Source organism: Heloderma suspectum, chromosome W (assembly GCF_057233095.1).
Source record: "Heloderma suspectum isolate Gila_16-S chromosome W, 16-S_ref, whole genome shotgun sequence".
NCBI classification, from domain to species: Eukaryota; Metazoa; Chordata; class Lepidosauria; order Squamata; family Helodermatidae; genus Heloderma; species Heloderma suspectum.
Window position 1 is genome coordinate 28,343,477 of NC_139475.1, and position 18,546 is coordinate 28,362,022.

At 51.8% G+C, this 18,546-nt stretch overlaps 1 pseudogene; it reads right to left on the bottom strand.

Moving 5' to 3' along the window:
* Window positions 1-4,873: 4,873 nt before the first annotated feature.
* On the bottom strand, window positions 4,874-9,004 carry LOC146333951 (calcyphosin-like protein; annotated as a pseudogene).
* Between the last annotated feature and the right edge of the window lie 9,542 nt (window positions 9,005-18,546).

Genomic DNA, 18,546 nt, shown 5'->3' on the forward strand with positions numbered 1-18,546 from the left:
AAAGTTCAATATTGTAAAGTCATGATGGTATGCTCCGAGGTGGAGCCCAAAGCCCCTGTTCCCCCCGATTCAAGCCCCACGGAAGGAGCTTGAAGACTGGGAGACCCTGCCCAAGGTGCCCTGAGCTCCCCCCGGTCTGATTCGGTCTGTTAGGTTGGGAGGAGAGGTTGTCGGGGGAGGGAGGGAGGGAGGGGGCCCTCCAGAGACAGTTTGTCTGCCACCGTATCCAAGTCTGATAGAAGAAGCAAAAGCAGTTGAAAAACGTTGCAACTTCTGAAGAAAGAGATTTGTTTGACGTCTTAAAGACTGTGGCAAGATCAAGAAACAAGGACGGAGCAAGTTCTTAAAATGTCAGGGTCTGTGTGAGCTTCTCTCTGTCAGCCTGCTCAGAGCAGAGCCAAGGGGGACTTGCCTAACCCCCCCTCGCGGCCGCTGGTTTAGCCTTAGCAAGCAGAGAGGCTGGAAGGAGTCTGTGAGGACCTGACAAAAGAGTGAGATTTGCAAAAAAAACAAGAAAAGCATCACAGCTGGAAAGCTGAGCAGCACTGCTCTGTTCTTACCTGGGGAGGAATCTAGAAGAGGTGTAAGGTTACACCTTCCCCATTCGAACTGATGAAGAGACACAGAGCTTTTGTTAAAAGCATCCCTTCTTTATGGCCTAAAGCCTTCTTTGTTAGAGGCACTCTGCACATGGACTGGAACTTTGGACAGTTAAAGACTTGCCGTAAAAAGTACTGTGAGGCTTGTCATAGCCTTAAACTCCCGTTGTTGTAGATTGTGTGTTTGTTTGTGATCAGCTCAGTGTACAGTTTGATTTGTGATTTCAACACTCAGATAAAAAGCTGCATTTGACTGAAAGAACTGGGTATATTTAGCCTTGAGAAGAGAAAACTGAGAGGAGATCTGATAGCGCTCTTCAAGTACTTGAAAGGTTGTCCCAGAGAGGAAGGCCGGGATCTCTTCTTGATCAGCCCAGAGTGCAGGACACGGAATAATGGGCTCAAGCGACAGGAAGCTGGATTCCAGCTGAACATCAGGAGAAACGTCCTGACTGTTAGAGCAGTACGACAGTGGAACCAATGACCCAGGGAGGCGGTGGGCTCTCCCACGCTGGAGGCGTTCAAGACGAGGCTGGACAGCCACCTGTCAGGGATGCTCTGACTTGGATTCCTGCAGTGAGCAGGGGGTTGGACTCGATGGCCTTGTAAGCCCCTTCCAACCCTACTATTCTATGATTCTATGATTTCCAAGGCTTGGATTTCATTTACCCTAATGAAGCACACAGATACAAATTTCTAGAGATTCACAGACTACAAAGGAAACAGCCTTCAAAAAGTTCAAAGAGAAACTACGAAAGTTAGTTTCCCTTTAAAAAGGGGGGCAGCAAATTCTCTTAACTTAAGAGGTGAGAGGGAAAGAGTCCCCCACTCTCCCGTGATACTTCTAAGCCCAGCTGTGTTTCTGAAGCCTAAAAAAGTTCCTGCCCCACGTGTTCCAGCTCTTTCTCAAAATCTGAACTGTTCTGACGTTTCATTTGCTCAGAGGCAAACCTGACACTCTGCCAAAACTCATGCAGTGTGGAGTTGCGGATGCAAAAATGGTGGCTTGGAACTCTTTGCATGTAGGAGAATGCCCTTCCCTTGATCTTGATGGGCCCTGACCATGCAGTCAGAGGAGCAATATAATGGTTAGATCTGCTCCACCATGCCCTACTATACAAAACAAATGTTTTCCAGTCATGGTGTTAGATTTTAATGATATGAAAAAGGTATAAAAGAAGGCAGAAGAAAGTAGCAGACAAAAAGGCTTAAAAAAAAAAGAAAGCTTATCCCAAATGTGTGTCGTTGAGATTAGTAAGAAGATCTAAGCAAGCGAGTCTCTGTCGAAGCAATGGCAAACTTGCAGAGAAGACAAAGAGTTAAAACTGGTGCATGGCACAGAGAATTTGAAACATGATCTGCAGAACAGGCAAGCCAAAAGATAAGTGTGCCTGTTACAAGAGGGAGGCTATAGTAGCCATAAAAAGGGGTGAAGCCCCCATATGAAGCTTTAACAAAAATATTACCCACTAGAAGTGGACAATTAAAATAAAAAAGGCTTTTCTTAAATTGAAGCAAGCCTTAATATCACCGCCTGCTTTAGCCTTATCAGACCCCAGATCATGAAGTTTTTAGAGCTATGGTGCACATGAGAGCACATAAAAAAGTGCCATTCCTGGAAAAAGGAAAAGGCAATGCTGGCAGCCACCATGGGCGGAGATATAAACCGCAGCTTGAGAGCACAGAAGCGACCAGAGGGGGGGGGGGGCAGAAAAGGAAAGGGCCGACCGGGGCTCAATAAATGTGCGTATTGCCGAGAGAAGAGACATTGGAAGAAAGATTGTCCAGAGCTGAAAGAAAAGAGAAAAGAGACTCACCCTGAAGGCTGCCAAATGCTGGCAGGGTCCTCCAGTGGGGGGGAGTCTAGCTGAAGGGCCACCACCCTACGAACAAACGCTCGGAAGAATCCCAAGGTAAAAGTAAGGGTTGGTGGCAAGGACTGTAAAGCCCTAGTAGATACTGGAGCCACATTTTCTATGATCCCTGTGAAGCCCCCCAGCAAGAGAAAGTGGAAAGCATGTAACTATAAAAGAAATTAAAGGGGAAAAAAACAAACTAAATTGCCCATGTGTAAGCCCCTCCTCACGAAGACTGGAAATAACATACTGGAACATGCCTTTGTAGTTTCATCTGCACACCTGGTTGCCCTCATGGAGCGGGACTTGTTAATAAAACTGCAAGCTAAAATCTTCTTCCGTGATAATCAGATTGTAGTACAGCTGCCAGCAATGCAGGGCTCAAATTATCGAATGGCCCTTCAAGCAATCAAGATTGTGTCAGAGGCCAAAGGGACTGAGATTTTAGAGAATGTTGATCCATGTGTGTGGGCAGACAGAACCCCTGCCCGAGCAAATGCATAACACCAGTTAAAATCTTCTTTAAAAAGGGAGAGCCCTGTGTGCGTGAGGCAGTATCCTCTGAAGAAAGCCACCTGTGCAGGCTTGAAGCCGCTCATTGAGAAGTTCAAAAGTTATGGTTAGCTAATAAAGGGATCATCCCCCTTTAACACCCCGATTTTGGGTGCGCCCGAGGCAGATAGCACCTCCTTCAGGTTAGACCAAGACCTGAGAGCAGTGGCTGACTGCCCTTTGTGCCTCAAAAACAATTCAAAAATGTTTGAGCCCCCAGCTCAAATGAGAAGTCGCCCATGCGCTTACTGTCCTTTTCAGAGATTTCAAATTGACTTTTCAGAGTTGCCCCAGACTCATGGCTATCGGTACCTGCTAGTAATGATAAAAGCAATTGACTGCACCGCTCAGACAGTAGCCAAGATCCTGTTAAAAAGTAATCCCTAAGCTCTTGTTACCTAAAGAGAGTGAATCAAATCAGGGGCCCCATTTTGTTGGACAAGTGACGCAAATAGTGGCCCAGGCATAACAAACTAACTAGAAGCTACACCCCCCTTGGAAACCTCAATCTACAAGTCAAGCTGAGAAGAAGAACTGCGCCTTAAAGACAATGCTCATTAGAATTTGTTTAATGATTAAGTTGAAAGGCCACAGGCCTTGCCCATCACCTTGACTCGCGTATGGTGCACCCCCAAGGGAAGTATTAAATTGACACCCTTTAAACGTTCTATAAGCGCCCACCTCGGATATTACCTATGGCTGATAGCTTAAATGTGAATTTAAAAGTAAATGTTTTAAGATTCAGGGTTATGTTACTGCTTTGCAGTCTGTTTTGTTTTCACAGGTTTGCGACACCGCACCAATCCTGGCCTTTAGATGCTCCAGTGCATAATCTCAATCCCAGCGATTGGGTGCTAATCCAGTCCTAGAAAGATGAACCACCTACCAAGAAGCAGAAGGGTCTGTTTCAGATCCTACTTACCACTCCCATTGCTATGAAAGTCGCCAAAGAAAAGAAGTGGATTCATCACACTGAATAAAGGCATCACCTGCACCAGAGAGGGTCACACCGGAAGCTGACCCACCTGAAGGTCTCCGTTGAAATAATGAACCCCTGAAAAGACTCAAGTAGCTCTACAGAAAGAGGGTGCTCTCGTTTCAAGGGTTCCTGATGAACGGAACAAAACTGAGTTCCAAAAGTTCAAAAATACTGTGTTTTTGTTGTCAACATTCTAGTAGCTAGAACAAGGGCGTCCCAGGCCTCACTTGCTGTTTAGAGAAAACCGTCAATGCCACAGCGATAATAGTTTGCGCCTTTAAGTGCGTAGTCCACCGCGGGACCAAAGAGAGTATAAATTTGAGAACAGCCTTTTGAGGGGGGAATTGTAGTAAAAATGTAACCTAAAAGCCATTGTATGTGTCTTAAGCAGCACGTAGTACTGTAAGAGCTGCGCATGCCTGGAATGAGCAGACAGTAACCCTAAGATAAGGCAGCCAGGCAAACCGCTGGCAACCAATCAAAGTGACACGCTGGCTGAGGAATGCAAGCCGAGGTGATAAAACTGCGGCGCGGGGGTTGGCCAGGGTCGACTCTGCTTTGAGCGTGAGCTCCTTTGTCGAACTGTTTGCAAACAATAAAATCGAGTTGGACCCAGCCTGAAGTTGACTCTCCTCTTTGGGGCAAATTGGACTAGCCTCCAGGGGGCGACACTAGCATTTTGTGCAACAAGTATACGGGAGGGGGGAATTCAAAACCTTTGTCACTGCATTACGCTGTGGGTGTGGGGAATAGGTCCCCATTGGACAAAGTCCTACACCCAGCTGACTTTGAACCCTTGCTTTGCATGCAATCTACCAGGGGAATTTGGTGCAACCATATCTAAGCTTGGCTGGGTGGGAGCGGGCCGTGCATCCAATCCTACCCCCCTACAGCTTCCAGGCTGCTTTCATCATGTCCACAAAATATCCATTGCTGTCGATAGAGGCACTGACCCCACTGTAATAGTTCAGGAACTCGTTGGCCGTGATCTGCAGAGACACACGACGCGTGTTTCAACATCTTGTGCTCCACAGGCAACTTTGGAACTGAAAGTGTGCCCCTTTAACGTCAACGTTTTATCGTCCAGTTGTTATCGCATCTGGGAAGGGTTCCTCAGCCCCACCCGCCACCACTACTCACCCCGATGTAAGATCTTGGGTTGACTTCTAGGGCTGCAAACTAGTTAGTTTGATCATTTTTATTTATTATTGTATTATATCCTACCCTTTTTCTTCCAAGAGGCTGGAGGTGGCTTACATAATCCTTCTCTTTGCCATCTCATCCTTGCAGCCCAGAGAGGGAGGTCAGGTTGAGAGCCAGGGACTGGCCCAGATTCACCCAACAAGCTTGATGGCTGAGGGAAGACTTGAACCCAGATCTCCCGAGTCCCGATCTTAAAACTCTAACCACTGCATCACACTGGCTCACTGGCTTGTTCGGAAGTCTGACCTTCATCCAATACAGCCAACCCAGCCTGCCTTCCAAAAGCTGCTTCCCCCTCAGCTGTTTTGAATTACAATGCCCAGCAATCCTGGCCACTGACCATGCTGGGTGAGGGATGCTTGGAGAATCATGGAATCATAGACTAGGAAGGTTAGGAGGGGCCTGTAAGACCACAGAGTCCAACCCCCTGCTCAATGCAGGAATCCAAGTCAGAGCATCCCTGACAGATGGCTGTCCAGCCTCGTCTTGAATGCTTGAGTGGGAGAGCCCGTCACCTCCCTGGGGAATGGGTTCCATTGTCGTATTGCTCTAACGGTCGGGAAGTTTTTCATGATGTTCAGCCGGAATCTGGCTTCCTGTCACTTGAGCCCGTTATTCCGTGTCCTGCACTCTGGGATGACCAAGAAGAGATCCTGGCCTTCCTCTCTGGGACAACCTTTCAAGCACTTGACGAGCGCTATCATATCTCCCCTCAGTCTTCTCCAGGCCAAACATGCCCAGTTCTTTCCGTCTCTCCTCATAGGGCTTTGTTTCCAGTCCCCTGATCCTCTTCGTTGCCCTCCTCTGAACCCTCTCCAGCTTGTCCGCATCCTTCTTCAAGTGCGGTGCCCAGAACTGGACACAGTACTCCAGATGAGGCCTAACCAGTGCTGAGTAGAGGGGAACTAGGACTTCCCGGGATTTGGAAGCTATGCTTCTATTAACGCAGCCCAAAATAGCATTGGCCTTTTTTGCAGCCACATCACATTGTTGGCTTATATTCAGCTTGTGATCGACAAGAATTCCAAGATCCTTCTCGCTTGTAGTGTGGTTGAGCCACGTATTATCAAGGGCTCCTTGGAGGCCTCTCTCAGTCTAATCCAGTAGCTAAGTCCAGACAGAGACAAAGGGATTCCTTTCAAAGCTTTATTCTTCTTTTACAACTTAACAACTCTACCGTTTGCAACTAGATCTGAGCAGCACAGTACCTATGCCCTACGTTGGAACAGTTGGTCCCCGTTTGAAAGGGAATTACTGGCAGACCCCTGAACGTAAGGGCTAGGGAGAGTCCCTCCCCTTTTCCCTTGGATCCTCTGGGTGCAGCCGTAGTTTGCGCGCCAACCGGGCACTACGCCTCCTTTCCGCGCCCTCCATTTGGTGCCGCTCTCTGCGTCTGCGTCGTGCGTCCACCAAGTCTGCTATCTGCACTCTGTCACTCCCTGGACTGCTATCTAAGCTAGGAATGCCGGTGGGAGGAATCTCCGTCAGCTGTGGGCCCTGGGAAAGAGGAGCGCGCTCCTCTCCCAGGAGCGACTGCTCTTCCTCAGAATCAGAACTACTCTGGGATTCTATGGGCTCAGTGTCCACCCTGACACGTATCCCCCATCTTGTAACTGTGCATTTGGTTTCTTTGTCCTAGGTGCAGATCTTGGCATTCAATGTCATTCTCTTGTTTTCTGCCCAGCGCTCCAGTCTATCCAGATCACTTTGAATTTTGTTTCTGTCTTCCAGGGTATTAGCTATCCTGCCCGATTTTGTGTCCTCTGCAAATTTGATCAGCATTCCCTGCACCTCCTCCTCCCAGTCATTAAAATGTTGAAGAGCACTGGGCCCAGGACTGAGCCCTGCGGTGCCCCACTTGTTGCCTCTCCCCAGTTTGAGAAGGTCCCATTGAGAAGTACGCTTTGAGTCCGATTCTGTAGCTGTAGCCCCCTCCTCCCACCAGGAGTTCATCCTGAGGGCTTCTCTGCCACTCACCTTCCCGTCTTTGTCGTCAGGGCAGTCAAAAGCTGTCCAGAAAGGCCCAAAAGACCTGATCTTCAGTCCACTCTCCGCTCTTGAACTTGGGGTAGGACTGGCTGTTGTAGATGCCCTGGAGGTCTTCCACCATCACCAGCCCGTCGCCAGTCTGGTCCAGTTTCTGGAAGGCAGCGCCAATTATCTCCTTCCTGGCTTTGGACATGGGGAGGCTAAAGAAAGACGCAGCCAGGGGTGTTCAGCTAGGAATGCTGGTGGGAGGAATCTCCGTCAGCTGTGGGCCCTGGGAAAGAGGAGCGCGCTCCCCTCCCAGGAGCGACTGCTCTTCCTCAGAATCAGAACTACTCTGGGCTTCTATGGGCTCAGTGTCCACCCTGACACTCGGAAGTGCTCACTATTCTCCAATATTATCATTAGCATTATTAGCATTTCTATACCGCCCCATAGCTGAAGCTCTCTGGGTGGTTTACAAAAGTTAACTTAAGACTTACTGGTGACTATTCGCCCCAAAAACTCAACCATCAGGCTTGGTCTCCCTCTGAATACCAGTTACTGGGAGAGGGTTGAATTCATGCCATTTGGGACCCACGCACTGAGAAATGTGGCTGTCAGTTAGAATCAGGATGCTGACTAGATCAGGGGTGCTGAAATGCAGTCCATCGGCCACATTTTCGGCCCTCAGGCTGAAAGAAGTTTACCCCCCCCCCTTCGAACTAGATGGGCCCTCAGGTAAACTAAGCAGGGCTCCTATTTTCACCTTATTCTAGCTACATAAAGCCTCTGCATTCAGGCACAGTCTACCTCTCAATACCAGTTGCCAGAAAGGGGCAAATTGCAAAGGTGCGCCGTTGCATAGCTTTTGTCTCTCAAACCTTTCCGAGCCCTGCTTAACCTAAACCATGGGCTCAGCTGGCCAACCCAGGCTCCACTCACCCGCAGGACCTCCAGGAACTCATTAAAGTTCAGAGTGCCGCTCCGGTTCTTATCGCAGAGGAGGAGGATCCCCTCCGCTTCGCCTCATTCTAGACGGACCCCGGCATCCTGGAGACCCTTCTGAAATTCCTCCAGGTCCAAAGACTTGCTCCCGTCGTCATCCATGATGCAGAAAAACCTGCAACAAGGGGGAGAGAGAGAGAGAGAGAAGAGTCTGAAGTCAGTCCATAAAGGGGAAGACATTGTGTCTTTGCTATTCTTGCCAGAGGCCAGAACATAGCTTTGCCTGCAGAATTCGTCTTCCTGAGAGACTCTCGGCTTTCACTCAAAACAACTAAAAGCAGTTACTAGTCCTTGAGGCCGGTAAGATACGCTTGACAATGTTGTACGCACAACTCCTTCTCTGAAGCAATAGGCCCGTTTGCCTTGCCTGTCCAAGTTGCAGAATTGAGCCAGTGGAAGAACAGGTTCCTTCTGCAGGAGACGGAATCAAGAAGATGCTGCAAAGCCAGGGTGTCGAACCTCTTTCAGCCTGAGGCCCAGATTGCACTTTGGAGAAGCTCTCGGGGGCTGCATTCCAAAACCCACCAGCCTGTTGCGGCTTATAGCTCTTAGTGCCGGTAGCTATGCTGCAGGAGAGGCATTAAACATTTTAGAATGGGCAGAAAAACCACGGAAAAGCCAGGAAATTATCAGAGGAAGCAGATGGGGCCAGGGGAAAGCGTGCCCATCTGGGGAACCTGAGAGGGCTGGGTTTGGCCCAAGGCCTTCGGTTCCCCACCCTGGCTGTAAAGACTCTGAGCATTTCTTGCACCCTCATATCTGGCCAGTCCCTTGATTCCCAAAGTGCCTTTTTGCAAGCACTTTGCCTGGAGCCTTTCAATGGCACCCACACTGTCCTCCATGTTGCTCTCAGTGGTGTAGTGTCAAAAGGAGACTGCAAAGGAAAGCAAGCAAATCTGGTAAGGGTCCCTCATCTCTTCCCTCTTGTTCAGCCCCAAACAGCTTCCGTTTGATGTTATTCTTCTTATTAGTAGTAGATTTGTTATTTAGACCCCGGTTTTCTGCTTAAAAACACCCAATGTGGCTGCACCAGGACGCCCAACGTCTCCAGTTCACTCACTCAGGACTTCAGCTCTAGGGAAGGCTGCTATAATTTGACCTGGCCACCTGTTTGCCACTGAAAGTCATGAAATCCATTAGCTCAGGGATCTCCAACTTTTTTTTTAGGGTCGGTGGGCCCATGTGGAGTTTTGAGTGAGTGGCATGGGCGCTCTCACAAAATGGCTGCTGCAATGGGCCAGGCCAGTCGCCAAACACTCATTTCCTAGAAGAAAAACCGGTGAGAGACAAAAAGCCACTTGCCCATGAACCTCAGTCCATGGCAGAGGTAGGCTCTGAGGTTCGAAACACAAAAGCTGCTCTTTGGAATCCAAATAAAGATGGCGCCAAAGGGCAGTGCTTTGCTTTGCAGCAGGCCAGGCCCTACCTGTTAAAGCATCATTCTTTTTAATTAAAAAAATAACTCTTAAGAAATAAAGTACAAAGCAGGAGAAGCAGGGAGCTGGGCAGCTGCAAAGAGACATGTCCATGGTCACATCGGTGACACCATGTTGGAGATCCCAGGGTTAGCTTATCAGTCGTGTAGTGGCACATTCAGAAGTGACAGTCACAGCCCCGCCCCTCACAGCCCCACCCGTCTAAGATCGTACAACCTTGTAAGATATACAGCCTTCGACCGGGACCCAAAAACAGGGCAGCTGAGAGGAAGGCAGGGGTATTTCCATTGGACGTCCGAGAAAAAATGCGGGGCTGTTGAAATCTTTTCCACCCACTCACTCACAAACATTTTAGGTTTCAGGATATGATACTCTAGGGCAGCTTCACCCTCTCAACTCAGCCCTCACGGACAGATCCCTTCTCACTGAAACAGCCCCCTTGCACACTCCCTTAGCGCCCCGGCATTACCCATCAGCCTTCCCTAAGCTCCTTCATTATATCTCCCCCCTCCCCCTCCAACAGAAACGTCCACACACCCAGCTGGATTGAATTTTACACACACACACACACACACTGGTGTAGCGGTAAATTTGGAAGTGCAGGAGCTCATTCTGACAGTCTCCAAGGGCAGTGCAAAAATCTCAGGCAGCTGTGTCGATCCATATCAACAAACCAGTTCCAGGAGTTTTCATCTCCACCAGGAGCACACCTTTGGTAAAGCGAAGAGGTCTTAACTGCCCATTCCAGACCAAGTCGTCCCAAATACTTTGCATTCCAACAGGGAACAATATATTGTTGCTTGGAAAATTCATTCCCCCACAGCTACAGTGAGGATCGCAGCTGAGCTCAGAGAGAACAGGGAATTCTGAGGGGGTGGCAGATGACATCAGAGTCCCTGCTCATGAAAAAGAGCCGGGGCTGCATCCCTGCGAGCCCTCCTTCTATGACACCACTGTAGCTTATTATATTTGTAATGCTTTTCAGCCCAGACTGCCTTCCGAAGTGCTTGGAATTGAAATCTGCCAGAAGAAACAATGTAACCAGCTGAGTGGATGTGTCTGAGGTCAGGAGAGACAGGGGAATACATATAGCTTGCCCTTCTAGCTTCATGTGCAATGCTGGGAAACACTGGCATGAATAACAGAAGTCCTCTGGCCATGTGCAAAGTATTCCCATTTAATATTCTCCCTGCAGCTCCCAGGGTGGGTGTGTTGCCCTCTTAGTCCATTGCAGGAAAAGACAGCTCAACTGCCGTCCTATATACCCACTTACCTGGGAGCAACCCCAATTAAACTCAGTGAGACTTATGTCCAAGTAGAGATGTCTGGGCTTGCACCATTAGCCTTTAATAACAAAACGCTTTGTGCGCCTTAAAGACGAACACACTTACTCCAGCACACACTTTCATGGATTATAGCACACTTCATGAGACACACATAACACTATGGAGAGTTTCAGCATGGAGTAGCAGTTAGCATGTTGGACTGTGTTAGAAAAAGAGACTCCGTAACTGTTGGCATCTCAAGTTACATAAAAGCCCGAGTGGCGAAAAATGTAGGCAGAGCAAAAAGAAAATCATACTGACGTGCTCATGACTAACAGTTTGGTAAGCTGATACTGACTGTTTATTGGCTATTGACTTGGTGAGCCGATGTACTAACTGTTTCACTGGTTACTGGTAAGAACAATAGAAGCAATATGGTATAAAAGGCTTTTGCACACGTGTCTCGAGGTCCAGACTGCTCTGCACCCGTTTTGCAAAACGTTCAATAAAATAGTGTTGGATCCACTGCTGCCTGCTTGGCATCCTTTTCTTCTAAACCGGAAGCAAGGACTTTTTTTATCTAACAATTAGGACACAGGAGGCCAGGGTTCTAGTGCCCACTTGGCCACAAAGCTCACTGGGTAACTTTGGGGCAGTCACTGACTCTTGCCTTAACGTACCTGGCAGAGTTGTTGTGAGGTTAAAATGCAAAGCAGGATCATGGACACTGCCTGGGGTAAGGGGGGGCGGTTTCCAAGAGGAAAAAAGGCGGGATAGAAATCTAGTAATAACAGCAGCATCACTGGCTCAGCCTGGACTACCTCACAGGGTTGTTGTGAGGATACAGTGGATAATAAATAACAATCCATGGGATGATGAAGTTGGCTATAATCTGTGAACATTTATGCCAGAATAAATGCATGAAGTCTTTAAGGCGGCATCCCCCAACCTGGGGAATGATGGGAGTTGTAGTCCAACACCACTGAATGGCACGGGGCTGGCAACAGCTGCTTTTAGGGTGCCCCAGGACTCTTGGCTGGTTTTGCTGCAGCAGAAGAATGCAAGGGCCAGCCTCAGCGTTGAATGTGCCCCAAGATTTTTGCTGCTTCTTTCCCTGAAACGAAAAGGACAGGTGATGGCAATTTCATGTGCATCAGCCCCTCTGCCCCTCTCCAGCTAGGTTTTCTAGGGATGTTTGGTTCCTACCTGGAAACGCCACTCGCTTGCGCTCTCCAAAACCGTAATCCCAGCGAGGCTGTTGTGTTAGTAGTAAAGGAGGGGGGTTCACATCAAACTCTAAACCACACCCCATTTTTGAAGGTGACAGTTGCGCCACCCCCTGTTGAGACGGGAAGTCCCACCCTAGCCGAAAGCCCCATGTATGCGATCAGCTGACCCGGTCATATGACCTTCAGAGTCACCTGACCGGGGTCATGTGACCCCTCTATGAACTCGCCATGCCGCCGTGGACCCATAGGAATTGGTTTTAGAGCCCTAGGGGGCACGGATGCGGAAATGGCTCACAGAGCCATTGCCAAGCTGTGCCTGGATTGGTCCGGTGGGGGTCATGTGACCCCTCTACGAACTCACCATGCCACCATGGGCCAATAGGAATTGGATTTAGAGCCCTAGGGGGCATGGACACAGAAATGGCCCATGGGGCCATTTCCAAGCCGCATCCTGATTGGCCCTGGTGGGGTCATGTGACCCCTCTACGAACTCGCCATGCCACCGTGGGCCAATAGGAATTGGATTTAGAGCCCTAGGAGGCATGGATGCGGAGATGGCCTGCGGGGCCATTTCCAAGCCACACCTGGATTGGCCTGGCAGGGTTATGTGACCCCTCTACAAACTCACCACACCACCACGGACCAATAGGAAGAGGTCTTAAGGCCTGGCCCTGTAAGGTCACATCCCACAACCCCACTGACCAATAGGGGCAGCCTTGCCCCCAGAAAAAAAAGCCTTTTTTTTTTCTTGCCCAGACACGTTTTCTGCACAGAGAACACGGAATGGCTAAAGAAAGCGCAGTGGCCAAGAGTGACTGAGGGACCTTCGGGTTTCACTCACCCCCTGGTACCCTTGTGCATTCAGCCCAGAAAGATGGAACTGCACCTATGACACCCCGAGTCATAAACATTAAACCAAGGAAGGGAGCTGGTGTCACAGTGGCTGTAACAGACAGCTTACCTTTAGCTGTATTTCCCATGGGACAAAGAACTTTTCCTGAAACCAAGTTACATGCCGCTTGGAGTATGGATAACACTGAGGTGAAGCCTGTTGAAGACATGGATGGCGGGGTGCTTATGAAAATAGCCACCTCGCCTTTGGAGAAAATGGAGCTGGGGGGTCCTGACACAGACTGGTCTACTTACCGCACAGCCCTTGAGGATCTGGAAGAGGAGATGGAAGTTGTGGCAGAGAAAGGAGGCACACTGGCAAGTGTTTATTTCTGAGATTTGTCCTTAATAGTATTTAGAGAGCAATTGTGGGGGCGGTACATGCCGCTGACTCTAAGCTTTTCATTGTGTTACACAGGAACACCTGGTGGGGAACCGACTGTCAGGGTGGACACTGGGCCCATAGAAGCCCAGAGTAGTTCTGATTCTGAGGAAGAGCAGTCGCTCCTGGGAGAGGAGCGCGCTCCTCTTTCCCAGGGCCCACAGCTGACGGAGATTCCTCCCACCAGCATTCCTAGCTTAGATAGTAGTCCAGGGAGTGACCGAGCAGAGATAGCAGACTTGGTGGATGCGCGACGCGGACGCAGAGAGCGGCGCCAGATGGAGGGCGCGGAAAGGAGGCGCAGTGCCCGGTTGGCGCGCAAACAACGGCTGCGCCCAGAGGATCCAAGGGAAAAGGGGAGGGACTCTCCCTAGTCCTTATGTTCAGGGGTCTGCCAGTGATTCCCTTTCAAACGGGGACCAACTGTTCCAACTTGGGGCATAGGTACTGTGCTGCTCAGATCTAGTTGCTACCTGTAGAGTTGTTAAGTTGTAAAAGAGGAATAAAGCTTTGAAAAGAATCCCTTTGTCTGTGTCTGGACGTGGCTACTGGATTAGACTGAGAGAGGCCTCCAAGGAGCCCTTGACAGCTTGGTCCCCGTTCCTCTTTTTTTTTTTCTCCTCTCTCTCTCTCTCTTCTCCTATTGCCTTATGGAGGGTGCCGGGAACCCAGCGGTGCAAGCTCTGGCGCAAGAGAACCAGATGCTCCGTGATCAGATGGCTCAACTGACGGCTGCCGTGCAGAATCTACAGGCGGCGTTTCAACCCCCTCCCCCTCCAATTCCGCCCCACCGCAAGTGCCCGGTGGCTTTGCCAGAGAAGTTTTCTGGTGAGAAAGGACTTTTTCAGATTTTCAGGGCCCAATCAGAGCTGTACATACGTCTTAGACCTGAGGATTTCCAGACAGAACAGGTTCGTGTGGGTTTCATCATTAACCTACTCTCAGGCATGGCAGCTAAATGGGCTTCGGGGCTCCTGCTCGCTAATGACCCCCTGCTCAGGGACTATCAAGGTTTCATGACAGCCATGCCACGTTTTTTCGGTGACCCCCTGTGCATGCAGACGGCTTCTTGGGAGATTCGCCACGTCTGGCAGGGCAAGGACTCAGTTTCCAGCTACGCGACAACCTTTCGCTTGCTGATGCAGGATTTACAGTGGAATGATGCTGCGCTAGCGGCTCAGTTTTTGGATGGTTTGAACGACAAGATCTTAGATGAGTTGGCACGCATGCCCAGCCCGCCTACTTTGGAGGAGCTCATCCAGACCTGCCTTCAGATAGATAGTCGCCTGGAGGAGCGCCGGCAGACCCAGCGGGGGGCCAGGATTTCCCTCCTCCCTTTCCCCCACGTTTCCTGCCTCCTCCCCCACCCCCACTCCGGCGCTGGGGGTGGAGGAGACCCCGACGCAGCTGGGGGCTACCCAAGCCTCACTGCTGCCAGAGGAACTTAAGCACCGGCGAGCTGAACGCCAATGTTTTCGATGTGGAAACCTGGGGCATTTCGCCAAGACCTGCCGAGTTAAATCCACAGATCCGCTGCCTCCTCCTCCTCTCCTTCCCCCTCCTCCTCCTCCTCGTCCCCAGGCCTGACTAGACTGCCCCCCAAGCTTGTTGGGGGCCTCCAGTGTGGGGGTCAGTTCCCCACCGGGTGGATGCCTTCCCCCACCCCCCCCACCCTCCCATCTGCTGTTGCATGTTCATCTCCGCTACTCACAGCGGGGTGGGGTGGAGGCCCTGGCTTTAGTGGACTCGGGGGCTACGACCAGTTTCATGGATGAGACCTTCGCCCTCTTCCACAGGATTCCTACCCTGCCCCTTCCTGCCCCCTTGGCAGTGCAGACCATTGATGGGCGTCCTCTCTCTTCGGGCGAGGTGACCCGTATTACAGTTCCGCTCACTCTGCGCACCCAGTCCCACGTTGAGCAGATTCAGTTTCACTTAGCCAAGGTTCCCTTATACCCAATCGTGCTGGGTTTTTCCTGGCTCTCTAAGCACAACCCTCAGATTTCTTGGGGGCTTCAGCAAGTGGAGTTTGCGTCTCCCTACTGCCGGGAGCATTGCCTCCCAACCGAGGCGCCAGTCCCGGCCCAGGCATTAACCCTTGTCTGCTTCTGGCAGTCCTTCAGCTACCGTCATCCCCCCCGAGAAGTATGCAGCTTTTCAGGAGGTGTTTGACAAGAAGGAGGCTGACCGGCTTCCCCCCCAAGGCCTGGCGGCAGCTGCGGTACCTCACTCTTGGGAGGAGCTCCTTCTCTCTGCACAGCCTCAGGATGCTTTTGTTCGCACAAAGGTGGAGGAATTGGGGCTAGCCTCTGCCCCCCCCCCCACTCTACCCCCTTCTCTCTGCGAGGTGGCCTGCTTTACCATTCCGTCCGGGTCTATGTGCCTTCTAGACCCCTCCGCGAGAAGGTCCTCCAACAGTGCCACGACTCCCCCACTGCTGGGCATTTTGGCATTGCCAAGACCCTGCACGGAGATGCGGGATTTTTGGTGGCCTCGTGTGTGTCGGGACGTCAAGACCTATGTCGCCTCCTGCCCAACCTGCCAGCGGGCGAAGGCCCCCTCAGGGAAGCCCACAGGCTTGCTTCACCCCCTGCCTACCCCCTCAGGACTTTGGAAACTGCTCTCCCTTGACTTCATCACTGACTTGCCTCCCTCACACGGTAAGACCACCATTCTGGTGGTGGTGGATTTGTTTTCTAAGATGGCCCATTTCATCCCCTGCTCTGGGTTGCCCACAGCCAGGGAGACGGCAGAGCTGTTCGTGGCGCATGTTTTCCGCCTCCACGGATGGCCCGAGGGTCTCATTTCCGATAGGGGGGCCCAATTCTGCACATTTCCCGCGGGTTCCCACTCCACTGCCCACTTCTGGAGGGAGCTACTGGCGTTGCTCCATGTGACGTTCCGTCTTTCCTCCGCCCACCATCCCCAGACGGACGGTCAGACCGAGCGCACCAATGCGACTCTGGAGCAATATTTGCGCTGTTATGTCCATTACCAGCAGGATGACTGGTTTTCCTTGCTGCCTCTTGCAGAATTTGCTTATAACAATGCCTGCCATGCTTCCACCCGCCAGACTCCATGTTTTGCCAATTTGGTTACCACCCCAGGGCTTTCCCATCCACCCTAGCTCCCTCTTCGGTGCCGGCGGCCCATGCCTTTTTAGAGGAGTTGCGAGTGGTACACCACCTCTTACGGGACTCCCTCGAGCAAGCCAAGACAGCCTACAAGGCCTCGGTGGATCGGCAGCACCAGCTGGGTCCGTCTCTGCAACCGGGGGACTGGGTTTGGCTGTCCACCCAATACCTCCCCTCTCACTCGCCCGCAAGGAAGCTCGCGCCTCGCCGCACGGGGCCTTTCCAGATTACGGCCCAGATTGACCCTGTTGCATTTTGCCTGGCTCTCCCCCCCTCCATGAAGATCCATCCTGTCTTTCATCGGTCCTTGCTGTCCCCCCTGGTTTCTGGCGACCCTCATTGCTCGGCCGGCTCCCCCTCCCCCGCCGCCAGTGCTGGTGGAGGGGGAGGAGGAGTTTGAGGTCGCGGAGATTCTGGACTCCCGCCTTTCTCGCGGCCGCCTGCAATATCTGGTGGACTGGAAGGGGTACGGGCCAGATGAGCAATCCTGGGAACCCGCGGGAAATGTGCATGCTCCGTTGCTGCTGAGGCGCTTCCACCAGCTGTACCCCCACAACCCCGGGGCCCCAGGGGAGGAGCACGAGGGGGGGCCTCATGGGAGCGGGGATGATGTCAGGGTGGAAACTGAGCCCATGGAACCCCAGAGAAGTTCTGATTCTGAGGAAGAGGAGTCGCTCCTGGGAGAGGAGCGTGCTCCTCTTTCCCAGGGCCAACAGCTGACAGAGATTCCTCCCACCAGCATTCCTAGCTTAGATAGCAGTCCTGGGAGTGACCGAGCAGAGATAGCAGACTGGTTGGATGCGCAGTGCAGACGCAGAGAACGGCGCCAGGTGGAGGGCGCGGAAAGGAGGCGTGGTGCCCGGTTGGCACGCAAACAATAGCTGCGCCCCGAGGATCCAAGGGAAAAGGGGAGGGACTCTCCCTAGCCCTTAAGTTCAGGGGTCTGCCAGTAATTCCCTTTCAAACGGGGACCAACTGTTCCAACTTAGGGCATAGGCACTGTGCTGCTCAGATCTAGTTGCTACCTGTAGAGTTGTTAAGTTGTAAAAGAGGAATAAAGCTTTGAAAGGAATCCCTTTGTCTGTGTCTGGACGTGGCTACTGGATTAGACTGAGAGAGGCCTCCAAGGAGCCCTTGACACTGAACCCCACACTGGAGACCCCCAGCAGGCTTGGCAGGCAGCGTAGTCAGGCCTGGGGAGGAGGAGGAGGAGGAGGAGGAAGGAGAGGAGGGGGAGGCAGTGGGCTGCGGGTCTGGCGCGGCAGGTTTTGGCGAAATGTCCCAGCTTTCCACACTGAAAGCATCAGCGCGCCACGCGCCGCCGCTCTAGTTCCTCCAGCGGCAGCGGGGCTCGGGTAGCTCCCAGCTGCATCGGGGTCTCCTCCGCCCCCACCGCAGGGGCGGGGGGTGGGGGAGGGGGCAGGAAACGTGGGGGAATGGGAGGAGGGAAATCTCGGCCCCCGGCGCCCCTCCAGCCGACTATCTATCTGGAGGCAGGTCTGGATGAGGTCCTCCAAAGTAGGCGGGCTAGGCGTGCGTGCCAACTCATCCAAGATCTCATCGTTCAAACTGTCCAAAAACTGAGCCACCAGCGCGGCATCATTCCACTGGAAATCCTGCATCAGCAAGCGAAAGGTTGTAGCGTAGCTGGAAACTGAGTCCTTGCCCTGCCGGAGGCAGTGAATCTCCCAAGAAGCCGTCTTGAGTGCGCAGGGGGTCACCGAAAAAACCGGCCATGGCTGTCATGAAACCTCGATAGTCCCCGAGCAGGGGTTCATTTGCAAGAAGAAGTCCCGAAGCCCATTTAGCTGCCATGCCTGAAAGTAGGTTAATGATGAAGCCCACACGAACCTGTTCTGTCAGGAAATCCTCAGGTCGAAGGCGCATGTACAGCTCCGATTGGGCCCGGAAAATCTGAAAAAGTCCTTTCTCACCCAAAAACTCTCTGGCAGAGCCACCAGGCACTTGCAGCGGGGGGGAATCGGAGGTGGTGGGGGAAGAACCGCAGCTTGCAGACTCTGTACAGCAGTCATCAGTTGAGCCACTT